Consider the following 26,902-nt stretch of genomic DNA (forward strand, 5'->3'; position numbering starts at 1 on the left):
AACGATGGGCTCCAATATAGTCTCCTCACGCTAACCCACCAGAGCATGCTAGGAGATAGGTAGTTGCTGGTAATCCACCTGGCTAAGACTGGACTTTATCCCCAGATCTGCACACCTTTCTTCCATTACTGCCAACTCTCAAGTCCTTGGGGAAAATGGGGACCCAGGAAGCAAGGCACCCCAACCTAGCAGTGTCAGGGAGCCTCAAGTCTAACCTGTCAACACTGACTCTAACGGGCAGCCTTCAGCCTATCGAGACCGATCTTAGAGGGAGTGAGCTGATGCTGCAACTGGCCAGAGTTTCAAAGTTCTCTTCTGGGTCTCCTCTTGGTGATGAGTCTAGGATCTGAAGCTTCTGCTTTCCGGGGCTCCAGGAATTGCTGACAGTCATGTGGAGACAGACTGACAACACTGGGCTGGTGCTACGTGGATGGTGGGTGCTTTCTCGCTCACTCCGCCACCTTCATGATATGTGTACTGGTCACTTCACAGGATTTTTGATGAGCTTGTTGTGCATCTCTAATCCTTCCTCTTCCTCCAGCTTCTTTCCGTTAATTTTTCCCTTCTCTTTTTGCCTTGACGTATGGGTCTGCTTGGCCTGCTCTCTCCTGCTGTATCCCGTTAACTTGTCCTCTCGGCTGGTGAATTGTAGTAGCACATAACTGGAGAAATGGAAAATATTGATCAGCCTTGTATAAAGCATGCCAAAATGTTCATCATCCTTTCTCGCTTTCATCAGATACCAGGGAAATAATATGGTGTGTAATGGACTCCAACAGGCATCTGCGATTCAGGTGTCATGCTGTAGATTGTATTTACTGTGGGGAAATTAGTTTTATTTGGAGTCTATAAAAAGATAATAGTACTAAAGAACAACCCTCTTTTACATATACTAGTTTTAGTGTTCTTTGGTCTTACAACCCCCTAGTGATTAAACTTGCGGTTCATGAGGAAGAGTAATCGATCAACTTTTTCTCTGTGCTTTTGCACCATCTCTATTTAAGGTGGAGTTACAGTGTTGGAGGACCCTCTTAACTGCCTCCTTTTCATGCTTTTTAAGAAAAACAAAGCAAATAAAAAAAAACATCAAACAACACAAAACGAAACTTTCCGTATCCTCCTAGAGATTAGAATATGCTCAAGGTTCAAATTACCAGCCAGACGTCTCAGTGAGTTCCTCTTCCTGGTAGCAGCAAGAATATTGGGTCCAAAAACACTTGGGCATCTGGCTGTCTGGATCCTGATGCTAGTTCCAGCATTTACCAGTTGGGAGGACCAGAGAGAAATCATCTAACCCCTTTGAACCTCAGTTTTCTTATGTGTAACATAGGAGTTGATGAAACAAGCCTATCTTAGGATGTTGTAATAAGCCGAAGTGGGTGAAAGGCGCTTAGCAAAGAGGTTGGCATACAGTCAGCGCTCAGGTATGGCTGACTCACCTCTGCTCCCTCTCCTCTCCCCTCGTCCCCCTCCTATAGTGAGTGCTTCAGATCAAGGCTCCGTCATGGGGTTTCCTGGGGTTGATATTGGACCCACGCATTCTTGCTATGTCACCTGGGATAAAACCTTCCCCTTTTCTGAGGTTGTTTCTGTATCTGAGAATCGATAATGGCGGAGATGATGAGGGTGACGTACTCGAGTTCACGTTGTAATACAGTGCCTGAAGCATAGTAAATGTTCACCAGTTGTTATTATAACATGATTATTAATATTCTTTCAAGGATGGCAGTCTTAGATCCCTGTTGAAGTTCTGGGGTGCTGGTGGAGTTGAGATGGGGATGGGGTAAAATATGTATGAAGTTTAGAAGAATAATCAGTGACTTTTCAGAGAAGACGTGCTGTCTTGATCTGTTCATTTAAATTTAAGTGAGTCTCAAGTGATCCCTAAGGTCCTTTTAGTTGTATTACAGTCTGCGTCCTCATTACCCTCAATCCCTAGAAGATGACAGAGAAATGGAGCTGCCTTAGATCCCTTCACTGAAGCTGCTGTTGAGGGCTTGGGAGGAGGGGAGCTGCCAGTCCTGCCGGGCAGCAACCGGAGTTTTTCCTGGATTTCTGTACGTCCCTTCTCCTCTCTGTCTAAAATGTAAATAGACGCAATGAGTGTCACCACTTGGGATGTTGTCAGCCAGCTCTGCCTTTGCCGTTTTCGAGTTAGTGGGAATTAACTGACAATTGTGTGAAAGCAAAGACAGGACCTGGGTGGGCCCTGGGGAGCCGCTCAGCATCTAGTGTTGAGCTGGTGGAAAGTACCCACATCAAACTGCCTGTTTTAAAGGTTTTCCTGAGCTCATTTACACTCATCTCCTTTGCTGGGCCTCCCTAGGTTGCAGTCTACAGCCCATTGTCTTTGCCTTTAGCAAATGGAGACTCTCTAACCACACCCGCTCTTAGTTCGGCTTCTTCCATGCAGTATTGGCTGAGCCTAGTCCAAATAAACTATTCCTCTGTGTGTCCAGAGGTAACCTACGTGTTCTTCCCCTCTAGCGAATTCGAGGCTTGTGACCTGAACAGTAGCTCACGTCTGACTCGCCCAAACCATTGAGAAAGAACCCTTTTCCTTACCCGTGACAGCTAAGCAAATAGCCCGTGGTTCTCACCCATAGTGCTAACAGCATGGCGGGGTTCTCTTTCTCCCTTCTCAGCCAGTGTGGCAACAGTCATCCTTCTCTGTAACATAGTGACTCAGACTGGACTCTTGTCCATACCCAACAGAGCTTGTGCACATTTTCTGAAGTGGTTTAAATTAGGGGCTTGTGCAAGTCATTACCCCAAGTCATCAAAGCAGCAATTAACTCAATAGCCATGACATTAAGCTAGCTGTTTTTTTCTGGGGAATGTGAAATTGGAAACCAAAGCTGCAGTGTGCTTGGCTCAGCTGTGAGTTTCCACGAAGCAAAACTAAATATTGCAATTGTAAATATTGTAAATATTTGAGTTCAGAGGGACAGTAGACTACCTCTCTTTTTTGGGGAAAGGATCATGGGGACAAAATGAGAAGTACGGAATAAGGAGAGAAAAAGATGAAGTGTCCAGTTCTGGAGGAACACCTTTATAAATGAATACCCACAGCTTTTCTGTGTTGTTTACTGTATCATGCATTATCTGGTATATTTAACATATTCAAAAACAGTTCTGGTTAAACTTCTCCTAGGGGAATAGTATCTTTGGCAACAATGCTATAGAAAATTTGGGCTAATTTCATTATACATAATGACTGTATATAGTTATATTCCTTTAAAATTATATTTTGAAGATTAAATTATACTTTTCATGAAATAGAAGAGCTAATTTTATAAAGAAGCTATGAAAGCTTTCTCTAAAAAGTATTCTGAGTATTTCTCTACAGCTTATTTGACCTGATCATTTAATGATGAAAACCTAAGTTTTTCTTCAAACTAAAACCTAAAAGCCTGATACTCAGGAAATATGGCAGTAATCAGACTTTTCCAGCCAAAAGAAGATCCCACAAATACTACAACCAAAGGCTTTGGAAAGAAATGTTTTTTGTTTTATTCCTGATTGTTGTAAAATTAACATGTGTACATAGATTATTTGAAAAAGTACATAAAACTATAAAGAAATGAATGTTAGTAATGTAACCCCATTATGAGACCATTGTTAGCACTTTTGAAGTGTTTCTTTGAAAACGTTTTAACGCAGATGTGTCAGGCTATTTAATTGTACCCATTATTAGATATTGTTAATAACTAATGTTGCAGTGAACATTTCAGTGTATTAATCTTTGATTTTCTGCCCATTTCTTTAGGATATATTCTTAGAAAGGGAATCAATTTGTTTAGGTGTCTGACATATTGTTAAATTGCATTTCAGACAGATGATACTGATTTTCACTCATTAGTGTTTCTGTGTGTTCTGACTTCACTGTACCCTCAATGCCACCGAGTATTATTTTTTGATCCAGTTTTTCTCAACTCTGGCTTTCACTTTGGAATCAGTACAAGAGTTTTAAACGAACAAAAAACAAACACAAACAAACAAACAAAACAAGCCTATGCCCGAGCTCTACCGTAAACCAATGAAATCAGAATTTCTGGGGAGTTGGAGGGCCAAGGCATCTGTAAGTCTAAAAGCTCCCAAATGCATCTAGTGGATAGAAAGGATTCAGAACCACTTTGCTAACTGAGTAAATGAAAAATACTTCAAAGCCCTTTGATATCATAGCACATTAGAATCTAAGTGGTATATGTTTGCCTTATTAGCTTGAAAAACAAACATACTGTGCAATTAGGGTCTGGCCAAAATATTTTGCCCCAAGTGGATTTTCACATGCTTGGAAAAAAATAAGGTCGCCTCTGCCTCAAAATAGCTCCCCCCGTTCCTTACCATCTTACCAATTAGTTTTTAGAAAAGTTTTGCAGGGCCTTTTCTACTTTTTCCGATTTCATCTCTAAACTTCCTATCTCTGAGGCTCCTTCAGAAGTAGTACATTTTAATTGTCTTGGCTTTCTCATCGCTCTTCAGTTGTTTGTCAAGTATTTCATTTATTTTGGCATTTTCTGCACCAGGCCATGCATTGTCCATGCAAGAGTCTTTCTGTATTTCAGTGTAACAGCATTTCCCCATCTTATTTGTTGTTTGGTAGATAAGAATACTAAAGAAGGCTATAAATAGCCTGATAGAAATACTAAAGAAGGCCTGTAAGTAGTTTGACCTGTCAGGTTTGATGATGCTCCAGGCATGTTCTGGGTCCTTCTGGTTGTTAGTCCAGGGAAACCTTTGACGCTCACCCTATTAGGGTAAGTTGGTGTGAAATAGTCTGCTCTTTGGTGAAATATTTTCCTGTGCATGAGAAATAGGGAAGGGAATGTTTCCTACGCACTTCTAGTGATCTTACCTGAAACTCTGATGCCAGATAATTACTTAATCTCCTTAAAGGCTTTTATTTCCTCATTTCTATCTTGCCCCTGGTGCCACACCTCACTCTTACCCAAGAAGGAGAAGTCTCTTTCCCACATCCCAAGTACTCTCTTATAGCCAAGAGTGACCCTATGATACAGTTTTGTCCAATTACATGTGAACAAAATTCTGCTGGCAGATTTGGGAAAGAGTTTCATTTTCCAAATAAAAGTGCAGTGATAATGGAACCCCTTTCCCTTCTCGCCTTGAATTTAGATGTGACGCCTAGAGTTTGATGGCCATGTTGCAACCATGAGGTAACAGACCCGAGAGAAAGACCAAGTGAATAGCAAACATGGCTCTGCTATCTTTGAGCTGGTGGACCAACACTAACCATTGCCTGCATCCAGACTTTTTTTGGGAAGTAAACATGCTGTTATTTGAGTTAACGTTAGATGGATTTTCTGTTATACTCAGCTGAGAGCATTCCTGGTTCACACAGATATTAGTCAGTATCACGTTTAGCCATTGACCGTAGCTTGTTATTTCCTGTTTCTTCCATATAAGAGCTGAATTTTAAAGTCCAAGACCATTCCTACGTGGGGCAAGGCCAAGCTATCTCATTATCTCCCTTTTATTCTCTTCTCCCTTGGGCAATGGTCAGATTTGGGCCAGTTTTGGGGCTAAGAACTGGGGAAAGTCACTGCTTCTTATTGTCTCTTTGATTATGTCTCTGCCTCTGCTGGTAGGTCAGCTTGCTTTAGTCTAAAGCTATATCGGCTTAATTCAAATAGAAAAAAATGGGAAGTTATTGTCTATACCAACTTCTCCAAGCTTTTCACTATTGATTTTGGGCCCACAGACACACATAATAATAGTTGTTTGCTTCCTTTTTGCTCTTGTTTCTTGTGGATTTCTGTCTTTTACAGTCCTGGTAAGGTGGGGAAGCTGATATCTAAGCAGGATATTGGTAACCTCTTTTGCTCTAAGTCCATCTGTATTACTCTAATTTAACACAATTTCCCTCATCTTTAATGACTGACATAGTTGTGGGAATGAATGTAATTTGAGGTTACATCTATTTGTTCTGTGCTACCAAATGTTATGCCAGTGCCTTAACTGGTTTTGTTAGAGTGAGCTTGAAGCTACGGGTATATAAAACAATTTAAATGTTTTGGCGTTTTTCATCAGTCACTGAAGCATCGTAAATTTTTGATTGGCTATGTGATGAACATATTTACTGAGCACAAGTAGATGTGATTTATATGAGTTCAACTAGAGGTTGGCAAAGAAAATGCAAGTATGTTTGAGGTTAAAGAGAAATGTATCAAACATCCAGTCATTGCTATGGTAGCTGTTGAGTCAAGAGGGAAAATAAAGGTAAATTTAATCTTTTCCTCCATATAATCATCACTAGCTTTACCTATTTCAAATTTTTAGCTAAGCGAATTTTAGATTGGTTTTGTGTTGTTTTCTAGCTGTTCACTATTTGTTTCTATTAAATGTGTAGGAATTTATAGAACGGGTCCGTATTTTGCCCCTATACTTGTCATCTTAGGTCTGTGGAAGTATCATGTAAAAACAGGTATTTACAATTCTGGGCTTGAACTAAACTGCTGAAACAGTTTATTTGTAACCAAGGATCACCCAGTTCATCTTCTTTTTCAGATGTAACATGTACTGGACCATGAAAACAGCTATGACAAAGAGCTTTCTTCGGAGCCTAAGTCATATTACCTGCTCACTGGAGCATCCTCTTTACATAGCCTGTCACCATGATTCTTGCTCCATCTGATTGGAACAGAGATTGATCATGGAAAGAAGCGAGCCTATGTAGAACGTTACTTCCTAGCAGAGTGCCCAGGAAAAGGGTGCCAAGGAAAACCCAGGCAGGTCCTTTGCACATGGACACATGAGATCATGTAGTGACCTCCTCCCAGAAAAGACTCTTACTAATAAGAATCTTTCCTTTTTACTTATTCGCTTTCAGCTTCCTTGTGGCTTGATAACTGGGTGCAAGCTTCACCCTGACATCTTGATTTTAAATATATAAAAGGGATTTTTGTGGTCTACTCTGTACCCCAGGCTCATTGATATATTCTCTGCATGTTTCAGGTGAGAGCTAGGTCAGTTCCCTGTGAGATCAGGGTGTGAGTGGAGGAGACTATGTCCCTTTCTTGACTCTTCATGTCCTTCTAGAGATGTTCTGACTCCTTCTTATCATTCAGACTTGGAACCAAAGAAATCAGATTTTATTCTAGAAACCAGCTGCCAAACCTTGAAGTCCCCCAACCTCAGGCTGGGTGGCAGTGATGGTCAAGTCAAAGGGACAGTGTTCTTCCCTGACAATACTGAAGTCATTGCTGAGTCTTCTCCACATTCTTAGGAAGCAGACAAGTTAGTAAGTAGTTACCTTACTTCTATACCGACAGAGGAACTGGCAAGAGAATTAAACCTCTCAGTTTCTGGGGCTCTCGTTTAGACTCCACCCTGTGTTGTCATTCAGGCTCCTGGCCTTTGCTCTGTTCCTGGCTCATCCCAGAGGACACGGGCCAGACTCCATCACCTGGTTGGCCTGTGAGTTCTCCCCCTCTTTCCCAGTCTCTCCTTGTTAATTATCAGCACAGACAACCCCCATGTGATAAGACTCTATAAAATCCTCCCGGGCCTCAAGTGATGAGGGTAAGAACTAAAAAAATATCTCTGCCGTGGAAGCTAATTATGTATTTTTAATTAATTGTTCCAATTAGTCCCCCTCTTTTCAGTTATGTTACTCTATAACAGTGTCAGCTGGGATGCTTCTGGAAGTAGAAATTTCTGTAATGGTCAGGTACTCGTCAATTAAAACTCTTACTCTATGCAATTAGCTTTTTGTGTTTTCATGGCAACGTTGGGGTGTATGAGAAGCAGCATGGATGCAGCTTACTCTAGAATGAATGGCATCAATCCATTTCTATCCTATAATTTTGATAGTGTATATATATTTTATTCTAGAGAAAAGTCAGCTATCAAAGATAGTACAATTAATGATGAAATAATTGTAAAAGACCTAGTCTTGCCCCTTTATTTATTAAATTTTGTAATGTAAAATTGGACAAACAAACAATAATAGCAGCAGATGGTGTATAGTTAAATATAGTATATATTTGGAGGCAAATGGCTTTCAAAGATTTCAACTAAGCACTTTGAAAGCATATTTAACATATTATTGTCACGGCTATTTGTGATTAGCATATTTATTTGGTCACTAGAATCAGGCTTCTTCAGGATCACAAATAAGAAAGAAGAGGATAGGCTGGTTTTAGTTACCTACCTGGGCCTCCTAAAACTTTTTTATCTCAGATATTCAGGATTTTCCTTCTGTAGCCTAAAATTTTATTGTACAATAAAGTTGGCTTTCAAATAGAGCTAAGCACAGCATGACAGTTATTGCATGATTGTTTAATAATTAGAATTCTTTTTACCACAGTCTGTTTTTTAAACATATTATGAACCATTACAAACATACAGAAAAGTACACAAAACATAAATATATAGCTCAATGGTTACTCATGAAGTAAATATCCATGTAAGCACACCAAAGTCAAGAAGTAAAATATTGAGAGCAGCCCTTAAGGCCTCCTCATGTCTCTTCCCAGTCACTCCTTGTGCCTCTCAAAAAGCAACTACTTTGAAGCAATTTCATTCGGCATTCATTTTCACGTTTTGGGAAGATGGCTGTTGGTCTCGTTGCTTCTTTAAAAGCAATTTTCTTTGTATGCTAACTGCGTTTAAAATTTCTCTTTGTTTTTGGCTTTCAGCAGTTTTACTGTGATTTGCCTAGTGAAGTCCGAGGCGAGGACTTCCTTATTTATCCTATTTGGAGTTCACAGGACTTCTTGAATCCACAATTTATTGTTTTTCATCATTGTGGAAAATTCTCAGCCACTATTTTTTTTTTCTTTTTCTTTTTTGGGGTACGTGGGCCTCTCACTGTTGTGGCCTCTCCTGTTGCGGAGCACAGGCTCTGGACGCGCAGGCTCAGCGGCCATGACTCACGGGCCCAGCTGCTCCGCGGCATGTGGGATCTTCCCAGACCGGGGCACGAACCCCTGTCCTCCACGTCGGCAGGTGGACTCTCAACCACTGCGCCACCAGGGAAGCCCTCAGCCACTATTTCTTAAAGTGTTATTTTGGACTCATTTTTTTCTTTCCTTTCTCTCTAGGATTCTGGAAGTATGTTGGAGTTTCTCACTATTTTTTCTACCCTCTTTAAAAAATATTTTCCAACTTTTTGTCTCTGTATGTTAAGTATTTTTTTTCTTACATTATTCACTAATTTTAGTTCATTAAGTCTTTTTTCAATTCTGTATAAATTGCTCTAAACTGATCCATTGAGGTCTTAATTTTGGTTATCGTATTTTTTGATTCTAGAATTTCTACTTAGTTCTTTTTCAATTTGAAATGTCCTTTAAAAATAAATTCTATTCTGTGCTGAATTCATAATCTGGTCTTTTAACTCCTTAAAAGAGTAAGCATAGTTTTGTTTTTATGCTTTCTATATTTTGTTGCTATTCATGACATACCATACTTTGATGAATGTCAGAAAGATGATGTGATGTTTCCCTAGACAATGGTATTCAATGTGTTATTGATGTGGTGATATCAAAAGAGCCAACTAAGATTCTCTTTGGATTGATCCATAGACTTTTTCCCTTTTGTCATGAAAAATTCACAGTCTGTACTGAAGTAGAGGAAAATGTATGAGAACTCACAGGAATCCATTACTCAGTTTCAACAATTATCAACGTTTAGCAACCATAGTTATCTTAAAGTTCATGCCTGATAAATCTAATACCTGGATCCACTGTGGGTCTATTTCCATTGTCTGTTGGCTCTATGTCTCTTTTTCTTGTCTTCTTGCTATTATTTCTTTGGGTTTCAGAAACTGTATTGAAAAATTATGTGTAGAAATAATTTGATGTGTAGGATAATTTCTTTCTGTAGGGAAGATTTATGTTTTCTTCTGCTACATGCCTGGCAGCTCTTGAATCTGGAATCATCTTAATCCAATTTCAGGGACGAAGATGATTCAAAGCTGAGCTGAAACTGCTGCAAGAACCAGTCTCCTTTGGGTCACTCTGTTAGGGTGACCTAGGCTCTCTTACCAAGTCCAAGACTACAACATTTGTGATTTTATCTCCATGAAACTGCTAAAAGTGCTGCGTAGCCCTTTGGCTGCCTCTTGCTGAATTGGTAAATTCCGTCAGAGGAAAAACCCAAACATTAGATCTTTACTATCTCATTAACTGTCCAATGCTTTCAAGCAGAATAAATATATGTGTATTATGAATATGTGTGTGTACATTAGTTATCCTCAGAAAGAAGATTGGTCCAGATCTGCTGGTCTTCCATTACTAGAAGCAAAAGCCTATTCTACACATCTTAAACAATCTATCATCCTACAGTCTTTTTTACTAATCATTTTTAAAGGGCAACTTGAATTGTAATATACAATGATTGCTTATGGATTAATTGATTTCTATATCTACCAGTAAGAATTTATTAATCGCTGTTTCTGTAAGCTGTTTGTTTACTCTCGGGTCCTTTTCTCATTCTGATTTGTGTCACAATACAGGCTCTCTGACTCTGGCTTCCAAGTAGGTGTACCCAAAGAAGGCCCTGGTAGAAAATTGGAGGGTGAGAGTAGGGCAGAGATGTCAGGGTATTCTTACCTCTATTTTTGCCTCCTTTGGTGTCTCTGGCAGTAGCTGGGTCTCCTTCATGGTCTAGCTCTTACTGAAAGGCTCTGGCTTCTGGGTTGTGGTAACATATCTCCTCCCATTGTTTCCCCCACCCCTAAAAACGATAGAGTATTCCTACAGTTGCTAACCTGTGGGTTGCCTTACTCTTTTTGGCTTCTCAACCCTTCTATCACTGTGTAATCAGTGATACCTCTAAATTTACCTCCAAATTCCCACCATATAATAATACCCCCTATTTTAAAGACCTAGTGCAGTTACTTTACCTGTCTATAGGGTTTTGTTACAGTACGAAACGTGTAATACGCAGTACTTATCCGCAGGAAAGGTACGGTCTTGACAAGGAACAAAAGACGTCTGTATATGAAGAAATGACAGATGACCATGTGTTAAGTGTCAGCTTTGATGGATTTACACAAGAAGGCCAAAGCAACTCAAGGAAGGGAGACACCCCTGGAATCCTCAGGACCTTTTGGTGGAGGTAAGTCAGGTTGTGTGGTAGAATAGAATAGAAAACTCTCCAGGTGGAGCTGAAATAAGAAGTTTCTGGAAAACAAAACTCTAGATCAAAATCTGCATGGAAAAGTAGCTTTTGAAATTATTTTCCTTTCAAACTAATGACATATATGAGTAACTTGGTGATTCTCGTGCATGCTTTGAAAAATCTTTAAACTTCGAAAAACCTTTAAAACCAATATGACGGCATTTTCTCTTTTTTTTAAGATTTAATTTTATTTATTTTTGGCTGCGTCGGGTCTTCGTTGCTGCGCATGGGCTTTCTCTAGTTGCAGCGAGTGGGGGCTACTTTTCATTGTGGTGCACAGGCTTCTCATTGCGGTGGCTTCTCTTGTTGTGGAGCATGGGCTCTATGCACGTGGGCTTCAGGAGTTGTGGCTCGCAGGCTCTAGAGTTCAGGCTCGGTAGTTGTGGCGCACAGGCTTAGTTGCTCTGTGGCATGTGGGATCTTCCTGGACCAGGGATCGAACCTGTGTCCCCTTCATTGGCAGGTGGATTCTTATCCACTGTGTCACCAGGGAAGTCCCTGTGATGGCATTTTCAATCTCACTTTACACATTTGGTCTTACTAGTTCATAAACTTGAGCTTCACTGGAAATAACCCTGTCATTCACTGCAAACAAGTTCTGTCATTTCAGATGCTACCAAAAGACAACCGATTGAAAACTGAGCGATGAGTGGTAGTCAAAGAACTCTTGAGCAGATACGTAGTTTTCCAGTGAATAAGGGTTCATGATGGGTGCATGATGAAATGCTCTTTCTAAGCCAGGATGTGACTCTACTTTTGGGTGGACTGAGGCATTTGAAGTAAGTTGGGGGATAGAAGGTGTTGTGTGAAACCAATTATTTGTATGTGGATTGTTATCCTGGAGCTCATTTTTATCGTATTGCCAGGCTGTGGTCAAGCCCGGTGCTGGGGGATGAACATTCCTCTAGTTTGGTGTATACTGTTTCTGGGCAGTCAGTGGAAAGAGCATTGAATTTGGAGTCAGATCTAACTTGGAGACCCCTCTTGGATCTTCCTTGGCTAGTTGATCTTGGGGAAAGCATTTAACTTCTTGAGTTTCACCTTCCTTATCTACAAATTATTAAGAGTATTGCAATCTCGTAGGAGACTGTTGTAATAATTTAGGTGAAAGTGCTTAGTAAACTCTTACAAATGTAGCTATTTCTTGCACAAACATTTGAGCTGCCCCACTATGTCTAAGCTATTGTGCTTGGCCAGGTTAGAAAATTTGCTGGGGGAGAGATCGTAGGCACCTAATGGTACTTCTACATAGGACCTTGTCCTTATAAAACAGGCAAGGGAGAATCACATAATTTTCTTTCTTGCTTTTTTATTTTTCATTTTTCAATTGCCACTCCTAAAACTGACTTATAGAATATTTGCATTCATTGTACATATTGCTCAGACTATGCGCTTGGCTCTGCTCCAAAGGTGGAAGTTGAAATAAATGTTCCTATTATAACTAAACTCTATCTCCTTCCCTCTCTTGTATCCTGGAGTCCTTATGATATATACACTGCATAAAAGGCACATGAAATAACAAGTCATTATTTGCAAAGTACATTTTTTTCCTCTCTGGGGCCTTATTAGCAATTGACAATCTTAAAATTTTATCTCCCAAGCAGGGTCCTCATCAGGTATTCCTTGACTCCATTCTGTTAAGCATCTTCACCAGTCATTATTAAGCCACCTACTAAAAATCAGGGGAAAAAACCAGCTCAAGGGAGCCTCCCCCGACCCCTACTGCAAGCTAATAGCTTCCCCTATCCAGAACAAATGCTAAAACTGGTCAGAAGTCACATTATTTACTCTCAGAATAATAGTCTTTTGCAGTTTATGCTTATCTTGTCACCCAACCACAGTAATAATATGTTTGACATGAACTGCATACTAATTACTTTTATTATTCCAGAAGTTTCATTAGCAACAGTCCTCCCTTGCCCCCAATACTCCCAAACTCCCGAATGTCTAAAAATACCATCTTAACTATATCCCCGAAGACAAAATAAATTCCAGCATACACATTTTATATTTGTTCCTCCACCTCGCTCCCACCCTTGCCGAATCTTTCAGCCATCACACCAAAAATGCTAAAAGTCAGAAAGAATATCATTATGATTTCTCAAAAAGAGCACTTACTCTGAACTTAAGAGGACTTTAAGAATCTTCTCTTAACTCAGACCTGAGAGACAGTTGGACACTTTCTCCCTTCCTTAAGACAAACAAACAAATTATGGTCTGTACAGATTTTTTATTTTATTAACCAGTTTTCAGCTTTTAGAAGCCTAGAAAATAAATGTAAATACCGAACTTCTGAATGCCAAGATTTAACTTGGAATTTGAAAGTGGATAATGAAGAAACTTGAGGCAGTCAAAATAAATGAAATAGCCTCCGTGGATCACATTCAAACTTCTGTTTTAAGCAAAATTTGGGCAAGTGGTTCATAGCAGATTAGAAGTAGTGACTCGGAAATGGAAATGTGGTTGCCCTGTGTTGTAGTCAGTTTGAACTGCCACAATAAAATACCATAGATGGGGTGGCTTAAACAAGACACTTATTTCTCCCAGTTCTGGAAGCTTGGAAGAACAAGGTGAAGGTGCAGTCCTATTTTTCCTAGTCCTCTTCCTGGCTTGCAGACAGTCAGCTTCTCACGTGGCCTTTCCTCAGAGCACGTGTGTGAGGAGAAAGAGAGAGCAAACTCCCTGGTGTCTTTTCTTTTAAGGGCACTAATCCCATCATGAGGGTCCCATCCTCATGACTTCATATAAACCTACTTACCTCTCAAAGGCCCCATGTTCAAATTCTATCACCATACCATTGGGAGTTAGGATTTCAACATGTGAATTTTAGGGGGACAAAATTCAGTCCATAGCGCTCTGCAAAAGTCAGATATACCAGCAGCAGCCAAAAGAGAAAGTAATCCCTTGATAGGGAGGGATCAAAGAAGAACTACTGTAACATTTTATTGTTAAAAGGGACCATTTAGTTCAGGAACATGTTGCTCTGTGGAGGTGAGTGGTTCCTGAGGGCATCATGGTTACTTATGTTCATAATAATGAGTCTGATTCATTTAAAAAAAGGATGAAATATCTTCAGTGCTCTCTGTTTAAGAGGGCACTGAAATGAATGTAATCTATTTTAGATTTATTGTTGTCAGCGTGCTTAAAATATTGGTGTGTCTGCAGGTTGCAATCAGTCCTGTGAAACATCCATTTATGTGGAATGGTTGTTGGTTTTCTGAAACCTGATAAATCTCATGCATTAATAAACAATAAGTATTTTTTAGGGTCAGTCAGTAGGATACCATTTCCAAAGAACAATTTTCTTTTAAACTGACTTATGCAAGAGCTAACAAAATTTAGTGTTGATATTTCAGCTGTTGAAAGCAATCCATCGGGTTCTTCACTACTTAGCACCAAGGTAGAAAAAATTTATCACAGTGCTCTTTTATCCAAGCATGTCTATGCATACCAATCTCATTGCCCTTTAATTTAAAGGTGGTAGTAGAGATCAGGGGTACAATAGAAGAGAAAACTTATGTTTGACCACAGTTCTTCCACCTGGGCCAAGGAACAATGATTTCCTGACTTGTCTGCCTTTTGTCTTAGTGCCTTCTCTCCTGTTAGTAGCCTTTCTCTGGACCCTATTGTGATTGCAATGGCCAGATTTCCCTTTTTGCTGCCTGCCATACTTACCAACAAATCAGCATCCATCTCCACAGTGAGGCTTATCTTGCCAAAAGTCGAGGATACTCGAAGACCATTGGCTGCAATTCCCTATATCAATCCCTACACTAGAGATGGCCTTGCCAATGGGACCGTAATAATTGACATTGCTTGGCAAAGCCTCCCCATACTCTGGATGATGTTTGGAAAGGTATAGTCGGCTTCTGCCTCTATACTTCTCTTTTTATATATGTTTTCATATATAAAAACCCCCATTTGGCTGATACATCCCTCTTTAGCTATATTAAAATCTTTGAGGTCTGGTCTTATCTTGCTGGCAGTGGTCCTGGGCTGTCTTGTTAAGGTGACACTGCAGATCTTGGTTATGAGCCATTATGTCCTGATTTTAGAGTTTATGCCTGGGTATAGTCTTATTCTTTTAAATCTGTGTTCTTGAGGAGGATGCCTCAGTGTAGTACCCCCAAATCAACAGGTACTGAATAACACTATGTACCAAGTGCTTTATCTGCTACTCACATCTAATCTATTAGCAAAGCCTAGTGGATATAAAAAATATATCCTGATTCTACTTCTCCTACTTCCACTGCTGTCAGTCTAGCCCAGGCCTCCGCTCTTATTCATCTAGACACTGCCATGGTCTCCTAACAAGTCTCCCTTCTTCCAGTTTTGTCTGTTGGGCTTTTTCAACACAGCAGCCACATACAGATAGACTCATATCACTCTTCTGCTCAAATCATCCAACTGCTTCCTATGAGAGAATAAAATCCAAATGTTCATTGACTGGATACAAGGCCCTCCCTGGTGTAAGGGCACCTTCTTGATCTCATCTTCTAACATCTCCCCCTTGCTCACCCTTTTCACTTACGCTGGCCTCCAAATGCTTCTTTCGACATGCTAAGCATGGTCCTGCTTTGAGCCTTCCGCCCTTGCTGTACCCTTGTGGGGGCGCGGGATGGGGGGGGAAGCGTGCAGTGGGTAGGCCTGTTTTTTCCCCTGATGTGTGCATGTCTAGGTCCCTCACTTCATTCAGGGTGCTGTTCATATGTCCTGTCGTTGGAGAAGCCCGCCCTGACCGCCCTATCTAAAATAAGAGCCTCCCACCCTATGCTGTATTCCTCTGTGTCTCTCCTTGCCCTGATCATTTATTTGCTCATTGATTTTTTTGGTTCAACTCCCTCCACTAAAACATAATCCCCACTAGAGTTGGTTCACAGCTATGTCCCCAGTTCCTAGAGCAGTGTCTGGCAACTAGTGTGCCTTCAGTAAATATTTGTTGGCTAACTGACAGAATGATTCCTTATCTAATTGAATCCTCACGGCACTTCGTTTAGGGGTTAGGTGCCTGTAATCTGATTTTGTAAAGAAACGGAAAAAGCAGGCCTACTAACTTGCTTAGAGAATGTAGATACTACAGAGCTGAGATTTGGATTTTGGTCCTCATGACCTGGTGTTCAGTGTCTCGTGCAGCACGCTTTTTTTTTTAAAGCATTTATTGTTCATTTATTTCTTTTTTTCCACAACTTTATTGGAGTATAATTGCTTTACAATGGTGTGTAAGTTTCTACTGTACAACAGAGTGAATCAGCTATACATGTACATATATCCCCATATCCCCCCATATCCCCTCCCTCTTGAGCCTCCCTCCCACCCTCCCTATCCCACCCCTCTAGGTGGTCACAAAGCATTGAGTTGATCTCCCTGTGCAGCACCTTTTAACCCCCATCTAGTGATGTGGAGCTATAGGGCAATGTCAGTGAGTGCTGGGAGGTGGCCTTCCAGGACCTGGCCGTTGGCGTTCAGTGGCAGCACAGAATCATTAGGTTATTGCTGATTTTACAGCTGATGATGAAATTTCTCAAGAAGCTAAACTGTGGCCCATCCACATATCTATCAATCAGGACTCCTCAGTCTCAACACGGCGAATGCGGAGTTTAGTTTTCTATTTTCTTGACATTCTGTTCTGAATTAACAGGTCAGAAACTTAATGATTGGACCTTGTGTTGTGGTAGTTATTACTTACTTCCTCACCCTTTTTCAGATAGATAACAATAACAGGACCTAGAGTATATACAGACTGAATCCAGAGCCAGAAGACAGGAGGTTAACCAGATCAGAATCGTTCATTCAGGGATCGGAGTCCCATAACCAGCTACAGGTCCAAGATACAGAGTGTTAGATGTGACGTTTCCAGGATTTTCAGCAGTCAGGTCTTCTTTATCGATGGACTACTGCCCCATTGTAGGAGTGTCTGGTGTTAGACAGGGAGGACTCTAGAGACTAACCAAGTGCCCACACCTGCCTCTTAATGCCGCCTCGTGGGCCAGGGCAAAGGCAAGGTCAGGGGCACCTGTCGACCACATTGCCCTAGCAACTGGAAGCCAAATGGGCTCTATGGCTGGCTGCTGGTCTCTGTGTCAGTGTGGTTCGTCTCTGAATGGACAATGCTGACTGTCTGAGGTTGATGCCATTTGGTTTTTGTTTATGTGTAGGTAAAATTCTAAAGTCTTCTAGCCCCTCTTTTAACTTTAACAGCTGCCAGCACAAGTCTGCTGAAACTATGGGAAATAAGTGACTCTACATAAATATGTTTTTTAAAAAGTAAGATGCAGGGCTTCCCTGGTGGCGCAGCGGTCGAGAGTCTGCCTGCCGATGCAGGGGACACGGGTTCGTGTCCCGGTCCGGGAAGATCCCACATTGCCGCGGAGCGGCTGGGTCCGTGAGCCATGGCCGCTGAGCCTGCGCGTCTGGAGCCTGTGCTCTGCAACGGGAGAGGCCACAACAGTGAGAGGCCCGCGTACTGCAAAAAAAAAAAAAAAAAAGTAAGATGCAATGGGCTCAGCATGAGTCAGCATGTGGGAATACTGCTTAGGGGGCAAGTGTGACTCTGGAACTTGAAAACAGGAACCTAGCAAGAGGTCCTTTTTCCTACAAACAGCATTTTAACCATATATTTTTAGAACACCTATTATACGGTAGGTAGTGTGTTATATGCTGTGACACACAGACACAAGGTCAGACAGTTCTCAGGAAGCTCAGTATCTAGTGACTTCATTGTGGGTCACTTCGAGACTCTTGTGTTCCTATTTCCTTCAGCTTTCAAGAATTATAAAAGGGAACGTAAAAATTGAGATAAATGAAAAAGAAACTGATTAGTCTGAAGGTTTAATGATTTAATGATCAGTTAGAGGAAAGATACAGAGAACATACCATGCAGTTCATCTCCCTTCACACCTAATGAGGTGTCTGTGCAATGAGAGAGATGATACTAAGATACAATGGATGGAGAGACCCTTCCTTCTTGACCTTAAAGCAATGAAAATATTTGCATATATATTATGTATATCTTGTGTGTTTGCATATGTGTGTACACATATATACAAGCATACCTTGCTTTGTTGCACTTTGCAGATACTGCATTTTTACATATTGAAGGTTTGTGGCAACCCTGTGATGATTAAGTTTGTAAACACCATTTTTCCAACAACATTTGCTCACTTCATGTCTCTGTGTCACATTCTGGTAATTCTTGCAATATTTCAAACTGTTTCATTATTATTATATTTGTTATGATGATCTATGATCAGTGACCTTAAATGTTACAGTTGTAATTGTTTTGGGGTGCCATGAGCCGTGTTCATCTAAGACAGGGAATTAAACTGATAAATATTGTGAGTGTTCTGACTGTTCCATCGACTGGTATTCTCCCATCTCTCCTCTCTCCTCATGCCTCCCTATTTTCAGAGACACAACAATGTTGAAATTAAGCCAATTACTAACACTACAATGGCCTGTAAGTGTTCAAGTGTAAGAAAGAGTCTCATGTCTCTCACTTTAAGTCAAAAGTTAGAGATGATTAAGCTTAGTGAGAAAAGCATGTGGAAAGTTGAGATAGGCTGAAGTCTAGCCCTCTTGTGGCAAAAAGTTAGCCATGCTGTGAATGCAAAGGAAAAGTTCTTGAAGGAAATTAAAAGTGCTACTCCAGTGAAGACATAAATGATTTAAAAAAAAAAAAAGTGAAACAGCCTTACTGCTGATATGGAGACAACTTCAGTGATCTGACTAGAAGATCAAACCAGTTTAAGGAAAGAAGCCATTTCCATAACATAAAAGTGCCAGGTGAAGCAGCAAGTGCTGATGTCTTAGAAGCTGCAGGAAGTCATCCAGAAGATCTAGCTAAGATAGTTCATGAAGGTGGCTACACTAAACAATAGATTTTCTAGGTGAAACAGCCTTATATTGGAAGAAGATGCCATCTAGAACTTTCATAGCTAGAGAGGAGAAGTCAATGCCTGGCTTCAAAGTTTCAAGGACAGACTGACTCTCTTGTTAGGGGCTGATGCAGCTGGTGACTTGAAGTTGAAGCCAATGCTCACTTATCATTCAAAAATCCTATGACCCTTAACAATTATGCTGAATCTACTCTGCCTGTGCCCTATAAATGGAACAACAAGACCTGGTAGACAGCACCTCTGTTTACAACATGGTTTAAGCCCACTCTTGAGACTACTGCTCAGAAAAAAAAGATTCCTTTCAAAATATTACTGCTCATTGACAGTGCACCTGCTCATCCAAGAGCTCTGATGGAGATATACAACAAGATTAGTGTTGTTTTAATGCCTGCTAGCACAACATTTATTCTGCAGCCTAATCATCGAGGAGTCATTTTTTAGACTTTCAAGTCTTCTTATTTAAGAAATATATTTCGTAAGGCTATGGTTGCCATAGATAGTGATTCCTCTGATGGAGCTGGGCAAACTCAACTGAAAACCTTCTGGAAAGGATACACCATTCTAGATACCATTAAGAACATTTGTGATTCATGGGAAGAGGTCCAAATATCAACATTAACAGGAGTTTGGGAGAAGTTGATTTTAACCTTCATGGATGACTTGGAGGGGTTTGAGACTTCAGTGGAGGAAGTAGCTGCAGATAGAGTGGAAACAGCAAGAGAACTAGAAGTGGAGCCTGAAGCTGTGGCTGAATTGCTGCAATCTCATGGTTAAACTTTAATGGATGAAGAGTTGCTTCTTAATGATGAACAAAAAAGTGGTTTCTTGAGATGGAATCTACTCCTGGTGAAGATGTTATGAAGATTGTTGTAATGACAACAAAGGATTTATTTATTTATTTATCTTTAACATCTTTATTGGAGTATAATTGCTTTACAATGTTGTGTTAGCTTCTGCTGTATAACAAAGTGAATCAGCTATACGTATACATATATCCCCATATCCGCTCCCTCTTGCGTCTCCCTCCCACCCTCCCTATCTAACCCCATAGGTGATCACAAAGCACGGAGCTGATCTCCCTGTGCTATGCGGCTGCTTCCCACTAGCTATCTCTTTTGCATTTGGTAGTGTGTATATGTCCATGCCACTCTCTCACTTCTTCCCAGCTTACAACAAAGGATTTAGAATAGCACATAAACTTAGTTGATAAAGCAGTGGCAAGTTTTGAGAGGATTGACTCCAGTTTTGAAAGAAGTTCTACTGTGGGTAAAATGCTGCCAAACAGCCTTGCATGCTGCAGCGAGACCTTTCATGAAACAATGAGTCAGTCCATGCAGCAAACTTCGTTGTCGTCATATTTCAAGAAATTGCCACAGCCATCCCAACCTTCAGCATCCATCACCCTGACCAGTCAGCAGCCATCAACATCGAAGCAAGACTGTCCACCAGCAAAAAGATTAGGACTTGCTGAAGGCTCATATGATGGTTAGCATTTTTTAGCAAGAAAATATTTTTTTTTTTTTTTTTTTTTTTTTTTTTTTTTTTTTGTGATCCAGGATTTTCTTTTCATATAAACAGCATGATTGGGAAACTTGAAGACGTGTGAATAAGATCTACAGATTCGCTAACGCCATTATGTCAATGTTAATTTCCTGATTTTGATCCTTGCACAATGGCTAAAAAAGAGAATGGCTTCATTTTGAGTGTCTGCAACTTACTCTGAAACAGCTCAAAAAAAGGAGGGCAAGAGAGAAGGGCTGTTAATGTGGTAAAACGTTGATCCTGGGGAATCTGGCAAAGAGTATAGAGTAATTTTCTGTACTATTCTTTTTTTTTTTTTTTAAACATCTTTATTGGGGTATAATTGCTTTACAATGGTGTGTTAGTTTCTGATTTACAACAAAGTGAATCAGCTATACATATACATATGTTCCCATATGTCTTCCCTCTTGCGTCTCCCTCCCTCCCACTCTCCCCATCCCACCCTTCCAGGCTGTCACAAAGCACCGAGCTAATATCCCTGTGCCTTGCGGCTGCTTCCCCCCAGCTATCTACCTTACTACGTTTGTTAGTGTGTATATGTCCATGACTCTCTCTCGCCCTGTCAAAACTCACCCCTCCCCCTCCCCATACCCTCAAGTCCGTTCTCCAGTAGGTCTGCGTCTTTATTCCTATCTTACCCCTAGGTTCTTCATGACATTTTTTTCCCTTAAATTCCATATATATGTGTTAGCATACGGTATTTGTCTTTTTCTTTCTGACTTACTTCACTCTGTATGACAGACTCTAGGTCTATCCATCTCATTACAAATAGCTCAATTTCATTTCTTTTTAAGGCTGAGTAATATTCCATTGTGTATATGTGCCACATCTTCTTTATCCATTCATCCGATGATGGGCGCTTAGGTTGTTTCCATGTCCTGGCTATTGTAAATAGAGCTGCAATGAACATTTTGGTACATGACTCTCTTTGAATTTTGGTTTTCTCAGGGTATATGCCAAGTAGTGGGATTGCTGGGTCATATGGTAATTCTATTTGTAGTTTTTTAAGGAACCTCCATACTGTTCTCCACAGTGGCTGAACCAATTCACATTCCCACCAGCAGTGCAAGAGTGTCCCCTTTTCTCCACACCCTCTCCAGCATTTATTGTTTCTTGATTTTTTGATGATGGCCATTCTGACTGGTGTGAGATGATATCTCATTGTAGTTTTGATTTGCATTTCTCTAATGATTAATGATGTTGAGCATTCTTTCATGTGTTTGTTGGCATTCTGTATATCTTCTTTGGAGAAATGTCTATTTAGGTCTTCTGCCCATTTTTGGATGGGGTTGTTTGTATTTTTGTTATTGAGCTGCATGAGCTGCTTGTAAATTTTGGAGATTAATCCTTTGTCAGTTGCTTCATTTGCAAATGTTTTCTCCCATTCTGAGGGTTGTCTTTTGGTCTTGGTTATGGTTTCCTTTGCTGTGCAAAAGCTTTGAAGTTTCATTAGGTCCCATTTGTTTATTTTTGTTTTTATTTCCATTACTCTAGGAGGTGGGTCAGAAAGGATCTTGCTGTGATTTATGTCATAGAGTGTTCTTCCTATGTTTTCTTCTAAGAGTTTGATAGTTTCTGGCCTTACATTTAGGTCTTTAATCCATTTTGAGCTTATTTTTGTGTATGGTGTTAGGGAGTGATCTAATCTCATACTTTTACATGTACCTGTCCAGTTTTCCCAGCACCATTTATTGAAGAGGCTGTCCTTTCTCCACTGTACATTCCTGCCTCCTTTATCAAAGATAAGGTGTCCATATGTGCGTGGGTTTATCTCTGGGCTTTCTATCCTGTTCCACTGATCTATCTTTCTGTTTTTGTGCCAGTACCATACTGTCTTGATTACTGTTGCTTTGTAATATAGTCTGAAGTCAGGGAGCCTTATTCCTCCAGCTCCTTTTTTCGTTCTAAAGATTGCTTTGGCTATTCGGGGTCTTTTGTGTTTCCATACAAATTGCGAAATTTTTTGTTCTAGTTCTGTGAAAAATGCCAGTGGTAGTTTGATAGGGATTGCATTGAATCTGTAGATTGCTTTGGGTAGTAGAGTCATTTTCACAATGTTGATTCTTCCCATCCAAGAACATGGTATATCTCTCCATCTATTTGTATCATCTTTAATTTCTTTCATCAGTGTCTTATAATTTTCTGCATACAGGTCTTTCGTCTCCTTAGGTAGGTTTATTCCTAGATATTTTATTCTTTTTGTTGCAATGGTAAATGGGAGTGTTTTCTTGATTTCACTTTCAGATTTTTCATCATTAGTATATAGGAATGCCAGAGATTTCTGTGCATTAATTTTGTATCCTGCTACTTTACCAAATTCATTGATTAGCTCTAGTAGTTTTCTGGTAGCATCTTTAGGATTCTCTATGTATAGTATCATGTCATCTGCAAACAGTGACAGCTTTACTTCTTCTTTTCCGATTTGGATTCCTTTTATTTCCTTTTCTTCTCTGATTGCTGTGGCTAAAACTTCCAAAACTATGTTGAATAAGAGTGGTGAGAGTGGGCAACCTTGTCTTGTTCCTGATTTTAGTGGAAATGCTTTCAGTTTTTCACCATTGAGGATGATGTTTGCTGTGGGCTTGTCATATATGGCTTTTATTATGTTTAGGAAAGTTCCCTCTATGCCTACTTTCTGGAGGGTTTTTATCATAAATGGGTGTTGAATTTTGTCGAAAGCTTTCTCTGCATCTATTGAGATGATCATATGGTTTTTCTCCTTCAATTTGTTAATATAATTTATCACATTGATAGATTTGCGTATATTGAAGAATCCTTGCATTCCTGGAATAAACCCCACTTGATCATGGTGTATGATCCTTTTAATGTGCTGTTGGATTCTGTTTGCTAGTATTTTGTTGAGGATTTTTGCATCTATGTTCATAAGTGATATTGGCCTGTAGTTTTCTTTCTTTGTGACATCCTTGTCTGGTTTTGGTATCAAGGTGATGGTGGCTTCGTAGAAGGAATTTGGGAGTGTTCCTCCCTCTGCTATATTTTGGAAGAGTTTGAGAAGGATAGGTGTTAGCTCTTCTCTAAACGTTTGATAGAATCTGCCTGTGAAGCCATCTGGTCCTGGGCTTTTGTTTGTTGGAAGGTTTTTAATCACAGTTTCAATTTCAGTGCTTGTGATTGGTCTGTTCATATTTTCTATTTCTTCCTGGTTCAGTCTTGGCAGGTTGTGCATTTCTAAGAATTTGTCCATTTCTTCCAGATTGTCCATTTTATTGGCATAGAGTTGCTTGTAGTAATCTCTCATGATTTTTTTTATTTCTGCAGTGTCAGTTGTTACTTCTCCTTTTTCATTTCTAATTCTATTGATTTGAGTCTTCTCCCTTTTTTTCTTGATGAGTCTGGCTAGTGGTTTATCTATTTTGTTTATCTTCTCAAAGAACCAGCTTTTAGTTTTATTGATCTTTGCTATTGTTTCCTTCATTTCTTTTTCATTTATTTCTGATCTGATTTTTATGATTTCTTTCCTTCTGCTAGCTTTGGGGTTTTTTTGTTCTTCTTTCTCTAATTGCTTGAGGTGCAAGGTTAGGTTGTTTATTCGAGATGTTTCCTGCTTCTTAAGGTGGGCTTGTATTGCTATAAACTTCCCCCTTAGAACTGCTTTTGCTGCATCCCATAGGTTTTGGGTCGTTGTGTCTCCATTGTCATTTGTTTCTAGGTATTTTTTTATTTCCTCTTTGATTTCTTCAGTGATCACTTCATTATTAAGTAGTGTATTGTTTAGCCTCCATGTGTTTGTATTTTTTATAGATCTTTTCCTGTAATTGATATCTAGTCTCATGGCGTTGTGGTCGGAAAAGATACTTGATACAATTTCAGTTTTCTTAAATTTACCAAGGCTTGATTTGTGACCCAAGATATGATCTATCCTGGAGAATGTTCCATGAGCACTTGAGAAAAATGTGTATTCTGTTGTTTTTGGATGGAGTCTCCTATAAATATCAATTAAGTCCATCTTGTTTAATGTATCATTTAAAGCTTGTGTTTCCTTATTTATTTTCATTTTGGATGATCTGTCCATGGGTGAAAGTGGGGTGTTAAAGTCCCCTACTATGAATGTGTTACTGTTGATCTCCCCTTTTATGGTTGTTAGTATTTGCCTTATGTATTGAGGTGCTCCTATGTTGGGTGCATAAATATTTACAATTGTTATATCTTCTTCTTGGATCGATCCCTTGATCATTATGTAGTGTCCTTCTTTGTCCCTTTTAATAGTCCTTATTTTAAAGTCTATTTTGTCTGATATGAGAATTGCTACTCCAGCTTTCTTTTGGTTTCCATTTGCATGGAATATCTTTTTCCATCCCCTTACTTTCAGTCTGTATGTGTCTCTAGTTCTGAAGTGGGTCTCTTGTAGACAGCATATATAAGGGTCTTGTTTTTGTATCCATTCAGCCAATCTGTGTCTTTTGGTGGGAGCATTTAGTCCATTTACATTTAAGGTAATTATTGATATGTATGTTCCTATTTCCATTTTATATATTGTTTTGGGTTCGCTACTATAGGTCATTTCCTTCTCTTGTGTTTCATGTCTAGAGAAGTTCCTTTAGCATTTGTTGTAAAGCTGGTTTGGTGGTGCTGAACTCTCTCAGCTTTTGCTTGTCTGTAAAGGTTTTAATTTCTCCATCAAATGTGAATGAGATCCTTGCTGGGTAGAGTAGTCTTGGTTTCAGGCTATTCTCCTTCATCACTTTCAGTATGTTCTGCCACTCCCTTCTGGCTTGTAGGGTTTCTGCTGAGAGATCCGCTGTTAACCTTATGGGGATTCCCTTGTGTGTTATTTGTTGTTTTTCCCTTGCTGCTTTTAATATGCTTTCTTTGTATTTAATTTTTGACAGTTTGATTAATATGTGTCTTGGCGTGTTTCTCCTTGTATTTATCCTGTATGGGACCCTCTGTGCTTCCTGGATTTGATTAACTATTTCCTTTCCCATATTAGGGAAGTTTTCAACTATAATCTCTTCAAATATTTTCTCAGTCCCTTTCTTTCTTTCTTCTTCTTCTGGAACCCCTATAATTCGAATGTTGGTGCGTTTCATGTTGTCCCAGAGGTCTCTGAGACTGTCCTCAGTTCTTTTCATTCTTTTTTCTTTATTCTGCTCTGCAGTAGTTATTTCCACTACTTTATCTTCCAGGTCACTTATCCGTTCTTCTGCCTCAGTTATTCTGCTATTGATCCTATCTAGAGTGATTTTAATTTCATTTATTGCATTGTTCATCGTTGCTTGTTTCATCTTTAGTTCTTGTAGGTCCTTGTTAACTGTTTCTTGCATTTTGTCCATTCTACTTCCAAGATTTCGGATCATCCTTACTATCATTATTCTGAATTCTTTTTCAGGTAGATTGCCTATTTCCTCTTCATTTGTTAGGTCTGGTGGGTTTTTATCTTGCTCCTTCATCTGCTGTGTGTTTTTCTGTCTTCTCATTTTGCTTATCTTACTGTGTTTGGGGTCTCCTTTTTGCAGGCTGCAGGTTCGTAGTTCCCGTTGTTTTTGATGTCTGTCTCCAGTGGCTAAGGTTGTTTCAGTGGGTTGTGTAGGCTTCCTGGTGGAGGGGACTAGTGCCTGTGTTGTGCTGGATGAGGCTGGATCTTGTCTCTCTAGTGGGCAGGTTCACGTCTGGTGGTGTGTTTTGGGGTGTCTGTGGCCTTATTATGATTTTAGGCAGCCTCTCTGCTAATGGGTGGGGTTGTGTTCCTGTTTTGCTAGTTGTTTGGCATAGGTTGTCCAGCACTGTGGCTTGCTGGCCGTTGAGTGAAGCTGGGTGCTGGTGTTAAGATGGAGGTCTCTGGGAGATTTCCGCTGTTTAATATTATGTGGAGCTGGGAGGTCTCTTGTTGACCAGTGACCTGAAGTTGGCTCTCCTACCTCAGAGGCAGAGCCCTGACTCCTGGCTGGAGCACCAAGAGCCTTTCATCCACACAGCTCAGAATAAAAGGGAGAAAAAGTAGAGAGAATTAGTAGAAGTATGAGGAAAGGAGGAAAGGAAGGAAGGAAGAAAGAAGCAAAGAAGGAAAGAAAGGAGGGAGGGAGGGAGGGAGGAAGGAAGGAAGGAGGGAAAGAAGGAAAAAAAGACAGAAAGATGATACAGTAAAAATAAAATAAAGTATAATATAGTTATTGAATTAAAAAATATTTAGAAAAAAAAAAAGGGACGGATAGAACCTTAGGACAAATGTTGGAAGCAAAGCTATACAGAGAAAATCTTACACAGAAGCATACACATACACCTTCACAAAAAGAGGTAAAGGGGGAAAAATCATAAATCCTGCTCCCTGAGACCACCTCCTCAATTTGGGGTGATTCGTT

This window comes from Phocoena phocoena, chromosome 6 (genome assembly GCF_963924675.1).
Source record: "Phocoena phocoena chromosome 6, mPhoPho1.1, whole genome shotgun sequence".
NCBI classification, from domain to species: Eukaryota; Metazoa; Chordata; class Mammalia; order Artiodactyla; family Phocoenidae; genus Phocoena; species Phocoena phocoena.